Raw genomic sequence first — 9,260 nt, 5'->3', positions numbered from 1 at the left:
AACAAGAAAGCAGAAAAAAGTCGGAAACTTTAGAAATTTGTAAAAAAGTTCTAGCAACACCACATTATTAATGTCTTGTCTAGGAACACGTTCGTGGCTTTTAAACGTGTTGCAGTCAGTGCAACCCATTTCACACATGTTATATTTTTTTAGAAATTTGTAAAATATTTGTAAGCTAATATTATAGACGTAGAAATAATTCCAGTGTTTATGTGTTATAAATATTAAATCTAAAAATAAAATAACTTATTTGAAAAATGGTCACGTAATTTTTAAAATATTTACTTATTTACATGCAGTTTATATTGAGAACATTTAGTAAATACAAAACTATTAATTATTGAGTAAGTATACAAAAGTTATACCTCATGCCTTATATTTAAATCGTAAAAGTTATGGATATAAACATTTTTATTAATATTCACTTTGATAACTTTCACTGTTGTCATATATTCTTAATTTCTATATAACTTAAGTGTAGTTCCATGTATATATTTATAAAAACTTTAAATATTAAATAATAATGAATATATTTAAGTTACACAAAAATACTTAAAAGGCAAATATATGAATTATAAAAATATGCATATAAATAAATAAAAATATGTGTAACTAAAATAATATTTATTAGTTGAAATTTGTAAATTATTTGTATTATGATAAATTAGACAACCTTTTTAATAATTAAAAATACTATTCTTTATATGATGTTTTGAAAAATAAGACATCAATAATTTTTGAAATTACTCAAACATTTTGCTAAATAAGGTATTTTCTGTATGTATAATATCTATAACAGAAAAGTGTTTGAACGTTATTTTTATTACTATCATTATAATTTAAATACTTTTTACATAATAAAATAGAAAGCTAACAAGTGCAACATGGGCCCCAAACACAGCAACCCATTTAAACCACATGAGCTTGTTCGTTTATACATATAGATCATCATTATTTTTAATTGACATGAAAACATTAGTCGTCTATTTGTAGTGGTCAGGGTTAGCTACCTTGACTTCATAAGTTCGAGTGCAGGTGGGACTGTTTTCATCATTTTGATTGCCCTTCATTCTGACCTGTGGGACCCACTGGTAATGGAGACACACATTAATGCAAATAAAAAATATGATGATACGTGGACACATTTTGGATTGGATTAGCATTGTGTTTGCACGCTTTTATCAAGTTTTAGAACTAGTTCGACGTATTTTTTAAGTTTAGACACTCAAATGAACATTGATGACAAGTTCAAGAATCACTGGTAATATTATCTCTTTTTTCTAATATGTACCCGCCCCTGCTATTTGGTAACTAGCCATGCAACTGAATTATAACTAATTCAAATAGCACTGAAATTCGTATAACAAACAAACAATATAATTATTCTACACAACATTGCTAGATACGCCAAATAAAACAAAGTGCAAACAGTTCAACATGATAGTTGATAAACATGTTCCATACAACATATATCCCGACTAGCTGGCCTCGTGCCTTCCGTAAGCACCACTACCTCTTGCATACGGAGCTCCAACACTCTATCATTAAAATCATGCTCATCATCCTCTAACAAATAGATCGACCACCGTCAATACAAATAACTTTGCCGGTGATATAGGATGCCGTGGGCATACAGAGGAAGGACACCACCGATGCGACCTCCGCTGGCTTGCCACTACGCCCCATCGGGATCCGTGAGTACTCTTTCTCTAGGGCCTTTGACTCTATCTGTTGAGTCGAGAACAACCAAAGCCGTTGATAGCCCCTCGTTATTTTTGTATAAGTAATACTAAAATAAAAAGTTGTAAGTGTGAAATATTTGAACAATAAATTACGTTATATCATCAGGCTAATGTCAGTAATTGTTGCGTATTTTTTGAATAGTTCCTACGTTGGAACAATGTTGGCAAAAAAAAAAGTCACAATACAATCTCGTGACGTACATCTTTGATCATGTCAGTCATGATGATGGATGGGGCAACACCGTTCACACGGATATTGTCTCTAGCCTACTCAGTGGCGAGGCTCCTTGTAAGTTGGTTCATTCCTCCTGCATGTGAGCCAACACATACAGAGGGGAAAAGGGGAAAAAAAGGAAACAAAATATTAGGGCTTTTAGGATGATTGAAAAACTTTTTCATAAGAATATGTATATCTTGTCAGTTGTATATATTTACCTTTTGTGATGCTATAAAGTGTAAAGCATGGAAAGCCCAGTGAGCCTGCAATGGAGGAGATGTTGATGATGCTTCCTCCTCCGCATATGGAGGCATTGAGGAGGAGGGGGTGTGCTAGCTGACTGAGGTGGAAACTCGACCATAAGTTAGTCTCCATCAGATGCCAGTAGCTGTTTTCCGTCAACTCTCTAGCCACTTTTGAAAACAATTGCCCGGCATTGTTCACCTGCATTGTAAATGTTCATTGTAAGAGAATTTTTCATAGTTTTCATGAATATTTTTTGAGAATATGTATTACCCCTTTCATGAATATTTTTTGAGAATATGTATTACCCTGCCTTTCATGAATATGACAAAAATGATTATGCCATTTATACATGTTGAATCAATGTTCTGTGATATATATTAGTGGTCAAAATCATGCATCAAAGATGGTACAAAGTCAAGGGCGCCTTATATTTTAGGAAGAAGAGAGTGTTAGGTTGATCTCTTTACCCAATGGGCCCAACGGCCCATTGGACCTTGACTCACGCCCTGATCGGGGGCGTCCAGCCCAAGTAAGGCTGGTGGGCCCCTGTCGCGCAGTGCTATATGTAGAGGAGGTGGGGACCATGGCACGGGTTACGAGGTTCGCCGCCGCCACTGGTTCCCCATTCTCTAACCCTAATCCGATCCAGAGGGTAGCACTGAAGCGATGGGAAGTCCATCACCGCCGCCACTGGATCTCTCTCCTTCCCCACCGTCGTCCCCATCTCACGACGGTCGCCGGAGGGAACTCATCGAGATCATCACAAGGTAAATCTCCACATCACACCGAACACATCTGGCCTTGTCGATCCATGGGATCTATCAATGGTATCAGAGCCATGAGGCTTTAGATGTTGTTCCGGTTGTAAGAAGACAACGAAAGCGATAAAGTTTCCCCTCCCCGATATGAACCCTAGAAGAGGGCAAAGATCGAGCTGAAAAGCAAAAAAGAAAAGAAAGTCACCGAATTTCCATCCGGCAAAGAAGCGCCGCCGCAAGGCCGCGCCAACCCTCTCGATCTCGACGCGCATCGGCAAGCCGAGGCGTCGGACGAAGGTACCACCTCTTCGGAGGCAAAGAAAAGGTCGGATTGAATCCGAAAAAGAAAAAAGAAAAAAAGGGGGGGAAGGGAACATGCAAAGCAAAGAAAGCCACCCCTCTGGGGGCAAAGTATATGCACCGCGGCCACGCCGTTCGACGGCGGCGCGCTTCCGCTAAGGGAAACGCGCCACCGGCGAAGGGGAGGCAACGGCGCAAAGACCACAGTGACACAAAGCAAAGTTTTATACTCCCTCCAGTGGGCATAGGGCACCAACACCACACCATTTTGACAGCGGTGCGTTCACCTTCGAGGTGCTCGCACTCGCCGACAAAATAGGCAGAGGAGGTGCCGCTGTGCATACCATGTCTCCCTCTCTCTCTCTTTGTTGGGATGGAGTTGGAGGTAAGAAAAGGCAAAAGGGGAGCGCGCGGCGCGATGGCGTGGCAGCCGCCGGCGACCGAAACAGCGCGGAGCATGGAGCTCGCGCGAGATGGCTCTCTGCAGGAGAGCAGAACAAGCCGAGTTGCCCAAGGGAGAGGAGAAACGGAGGCGCGCCACCACGGAGGAGTGGTGAGTGGCGTCGGCGGGCAGGCATGGACTCCTCGGCGGGGCAGGAGAGCCGCCGCGCGAGAGAGCTCCAGCCCTCCAGCGAGAAAGGAAGAAAGAGACGCGGCTTCAAATAAAAAGAATCCCCTCGGCTCAGATCTGACGAGGAGAAAGAGATGCGGCGCCACGGCCACCGCGCGAGGAAAGGAGCCACCGCTCCGGCGGCCTGAGGGGCTCGCGAGCAGGGATGCTGGCGCGCGCGGCATGGGGCCTTCGGCCGCCACAGCCGGCGGCCACCTCAGGGCCTTTCTCGACGCCGAGAGAGGAAGGGCTACGGGAGCCAGGAGCAAAGCGGCGCACCGCGGGACAGAATGGGGGCTAGGGTTTGGCCCCGGCCGAAACCCCCCATTTTTATTCAGCCGCAACCGATGGGTTACCGTCGGATCCCATCCGGCGGCCCAGATCGTCCTAAGCCGAAACCCTAGGACAGCCGGGCCTTTTGGGCCGAATTTGCTCCAGGCCGAAGGGGCCAGGGAGGCCGCTGCCAGCGCCACGCGGCAGGAGTAGGGCCGCGCTGCCCCAGGCGAGGCAGGCCGCACCTAGCCCAGGCCGAAGGAAAGGCTGTAGCCTTGTTTGACGTTTAAAAGTTTTCCTTTTACAAGTTTCTGTCTATTTTAGACATATTTAGAAATGGTTTTCTAGGCATTTTTCTATGAAAATATGTTTAGAAAAGAGGAAAGAAAAATGTTCAAAGTTTCTGTGAAAGCAAAGATGATTTTTCTGAAGAAAAAAAAGATTCTGAAAATAAAAGAAAGATTTTCAGAAAAGGAAAAGGTTCATGAATTTTATAAAAAAAGGATTATAAAGTTCATGAATTTTTAATTATGACAGAATATTTTTCTGTTATAGTAACATGTTTTTTCTGCAAAGGAAAATAAAAGGTTCTGAAAATAAAAGAAATATTTTCAGAAAAGGAAGAATTCATGGATTTTATAAAAGAGATTATGAAGTTCATGAATTTTAATTTTAATAGAATATTTTTCTGTAAAGGTGCATGAATTTTTATATTCACGTTTTTCCGCTGCAAAGTAAAAAGGTTTAGTCCTCCAATTAAATTGGAACCAACGGGAAAATTTAATTGGAAGAACTGTTATTAGCAAAGTCTTTCCCTTGTGGGTGAAATAAGATTCAAACAATTTCCGCTATGACAAAAGAATGAAGTTTGTTTTAAAGTTAAAATATGATATTGTTGTTTTCTCACCAACGTTGATGATAACAATACTATATTCGTATGAGTCATCTTATGTTTAAAGCTTAAATCTCTGATAAATTTTGTATCAAAGTGATCAATTTTCGGAGCACAGATAAAGAAACGCATATGGTTAATGATGATGATTGTTATTTCTTAGCAAAGTTGTTTAATAAGAATACTATCATCACATTGTTTATAAGTTATATGCATTATTTCCATTTCTGGCCAACGGTGATATGGAATTAATATAGTAGGATGATGTTTTATTCTAATTCTGCCCAACGGTGATTTAGAATATTCCAGAAAGTTTTAAAAGGTTTAATGTGCATGATTTTAATCAGACCAACGTAGGGTTATTTTTATGCTCATTACCGTTGCCTATTGGCTAAGTTTTCTCAGACTAAAAGTTATTCAAGCTTTCACTCATGAAAGCGAATGTTGGGTACTAGTGACCCGAAAGATTGAAAAGAAAGGTCATAACTTGAGGGAATAAATTCTCTCTAAAGAATGGCTTCAAAAGAAAAGAACTCTTGGATATTAATTCAAGAAAAGAAAAGAGATAGATCATTGAGAGTCTTGGTTGACGAATGTCTTTCTTGTACTCTCTATGATGGAGTCTCCCTTTTTCAGTCAACATGATTGAAATGAAACAAGCAACATGCATGTTTAATTTGACCAACGTCGGATCAAACATGTGTGTCAAAGATAATTCAGACTTATTTCTGAATTTGATGCAGTCAAAAGAGCCAATTATGGCATTTATGATGTCCCTTAAAGGGAATTACCCGCATGGCGGGAAAAGTCTGAGAAGAATGCCTGCGTAACCGGGTAAAGTTGACATTGTATTATGTCAACAATCCGTGTATGGCGGGAGAAATTTTGGCAAAGGTCTTATCCTGTATGAGAGGAGAAAGTTATGATGACTCATGTGCGGTTAATGTGTCCCACTATGGGAGAAAAGTATGGAGTAGCTATTAAGCTTTCCTATTATCGACCGTACACTTTATGTGTAACGGTCATTATGTAATCACTAAATCCAGAAAGGATAAAAGTAACAGACGAACCTAAAGACAAGAATGATATGCAAGTGTGACTTGCAAAAGAGACAATGATAAAGAACTCTGTTGAGTTTCTGAAATGAAATGAGGAAAAAGTACTTCCATACTAGTTAACTTATAACTTTATATTACATGAAGTGATAAGATGAATGAGCTAGATAATCGAAGTTTCCTCATTTCACAAGAGCTATGAATGGGTTTCGAAATTGTGGCAGAAAAGTTCTTGCCACATTTCGAGGGGGAGAAAGAGACATGAAATACATTGTAGTGTATTTCATGACTCCTCTGTACTTTAGATGATGTGATGTACATTATGCATCTAAAGTGATCCATTAATGAAGAATGTGATTGTCAAGGGGAGTACGACAGTCATCTGAATATCGTCATTATGATACCCCTAAAGAAAAGAAACAGTTGTATTTTCGGATCTTTTATAGTTCCGAAAGCAGACTAAGGAATACAACTGTGGTGCTTAAAGTGACATAAAGAAGAAAGTTTAAAGATACGCCATTTCTTCAGTGAAGATGGAGTAATCTGGGGGAGCATGTTGTATGACCTATACAACACCTGTTGTTAGCTCTACAAGGGATCTTGTGATACAGGTCCGTGTAAAACCTATTGCCTTTTGGAAATGGGTGACTATAGAATGAATTTGCCTCTTGGCAATGACAGAGCAACGACAACCCCATATGAAATAAGTGCCAGTACGTGAGATTTTGATGGTCTCTAGGCATGTGAAAATCAGATACTTGTGACTACTATAAAGTCTATGTTAGTGGAATTCCATCATTTGAATTTCACTAACATAGACTTTATGAAGGGTCTACAAGGCAAATGTGACTCCAAAGGAAATATGTAAATGTGTAAAACATGACTTAAATCGAAAGTTTTTGTGTAAAGAAAATGAGAGGACAATTGCATTCATGCAAAGTTATAGAATGGGAAATTCGTTTCCCAATTCCTATGCATGTGGATGATCTCCTACTTGCTAGTGGTGATGTCAATCTACTGCAGGAGGAGAAAAGAAGTTCTTGTCCTCAAAGTTCAAAAGAATAAAAGGGGGTATTAGGAATGTCGCATGGACATGCTAAGAAAGATCTCTAAGTATGCATACGAGAAAACCTACGCCTATTCTTATAGTCAAGGGTAATCGAAGTGGAAACTATGGTGTTCCAAAAGTTAATAAGAAAAGATTGTAAACGGATATGGTACCATATGCTTCAGTTGTTGGAAGCTCAAGATATTACCCTGACACAGTTCACGTATATATCCGGGTTGTTTTGGCCATGTCCAGTCCATAGATAAATCAATGGAATGGATTCAAAGATATCGGCCTCATGCTGAAAGAAATGAGTGCTCTCAAAAAATTGTGAGTACAAAGGAGGACTTGTGGAATGTATAGCGAAATCCACAATTGTCGCTAACTTTCATACTCGGAGTTTTGTGTGGAAAATCTCCAAATAAGTAAAACGATTGTCGCCAATGTGATGCAATGATATGTTATAGTTTGATATGAGGCTGAGGGACGGGCAACGTGATTAAGGCTACCTGTACCCGGAGTTGATAATGGTTGACAACAACGATAACCATTTTAAGTTCTTTCGATCCTATCACAACGAGTCAAGTGTTGATGCCAAACACACTGACAAAGAGTTACGTGTTGTGAAGGAGAAAGTCCGGAATTATGGAAAAAATGCTTGAAGCATAAAAGCAACAAACAAGTGTTTGCAGGTCTGCTTATCAAAGGCTTACCGCCCAATGTGTTCGGAGAACACACAGTCGACATGGGTTTTATGGTATAGTCTAATATTTCCGGACGATAAAGGACCCAAGGTTAAAGAATCTGTATCAAAATAGAGAGGTACATTGTGGTTGTTTGATTCCATCGGCAATTCAGCCGTGACGATGAAACATGCCCTATGTATTGATCTGTTACGAAACGGGTAAAGTTAAAAGTATATGATGAGATCAAGAGGGAGAATGTTAGGTTGATCTCTTTACCCAATGGGCCCAACGGCCCATTGGACCTTGACTCACGCCCTGATCGGGGGCGTCCAGCCCAAGTAAGGCTGGTGGGCCCCTGTCGCGCAATGCTATATGTAGAGGAGGTGGATACCATGGCACGGGTTACGAGGTTCGCCGCCGCCACTGGTTCCCCACTCTCTAACCCTAATCCGATCCAGAGGGTAGCACTGAAGCGATGGGAAGTCAATCACCGCCGCCACTGGATCTCTCTCCTTCCCCACCGTCGTCCCCATCTCACGACGGTCGCCGGAGGGAACTCATCGAGATCATCACAAGGTGAATCTCCACATCACACCGAACACATCTGGCCTTGTCGATCCACGGGATCTATCACAGAGTACTATTTTAGTTACTACATTCAGATTGCATATCATACACCAGTGTCGTATTATCACTTCATTTATTCATTTGGCATGGTCCTGTGCACATACTCATTGATCGGACCAAATAACTTGTTAGTGTCGAGTACCATTGACATTGAGCCGTCGAACAAAATACAGCTAGAGCTTACCAATATGTCGAGCTTGCCGTCGAAGGACTCCCTGACCATCTCCATGAGCTTCTCCCTCGCAGCGCGCACAGAGACATCACAGACGGAGACGGTGACCGCCAGCTCCTCCTCCTCCCACTGCCGGCGGCACTCTTCGAGCTCCGCCGCGTTGCGGGAGCATGTGTGCACCCGTGCCCCGAAGCCGGCAAGCTCCTCCACAATGGCGCGCCTACACAAGAGCCGACCACGATGGCTAGCGAGTAGGTAACGACGCACTCGAAAACTCAAGAGAAACGTGTATTAGTTACCCTATTCCTTTGCTGCCGCCGGTGACGAGCGCCGTCGCGCCGGCCAGGCTCCACCTCTTCTCCCTGCCCGACGTCATATCTCCCTCTCCTCCGCCGGCAACAAATTGGATGTATGATCGCTGCCGGTGTACCTGTGTGTAGCGTACAAATCCTCACATCTTAATACATTACCCATAAGTACAAATTGAGAGGTAATGCAAGACTAGTTCCTGCCGTGCTAAGCCAAGAAACATATATAAACTAATTCAACCACTTGTTGTTTTAGAGCACACAGGGCCTATAGCCCCGGCCCGTAAGGGCTTTAGTCCCGGTTCAGCAACCGGGACTAAAGGGGC

General features: G+C 41.6%; 1 pseudogene; it reads right to left on the bottom strand.

Annotated features, from left to right (window-relative positions):
- Positions 1 to 1,417: 1,417 nt before the first annotated feature.
- On the bottom strand, positions 1,418 to 9,002 carry LOC123419214 (annotated as a pseudogene).
- Between the last annotated feature and the right edge of the window lie 258 nt (positions 9,003 to 9,260).

The sequence above is a fragment of the Hordeum vulgare genome, chromosome 1H (genome assembly GCF_904849725.1).
Source record: "Hordeum vulgare subsp. vulgare chromosome 1H, MorexV3_pseudomolecules_assembly, whole genome shotgun sequence".
In the NCBI taxonomy this organism is placed as follows: Eukaryota; Viridiplantae; Streptophyta; class Magnoliopsida; order Poales; family Poaceae; genus Hordeum; species Hordeum vulgare.
Note: the sequence above shows the minus strand (reverse complement) of the source record. Positions and strands in the feature narration are given on the sequence as shown.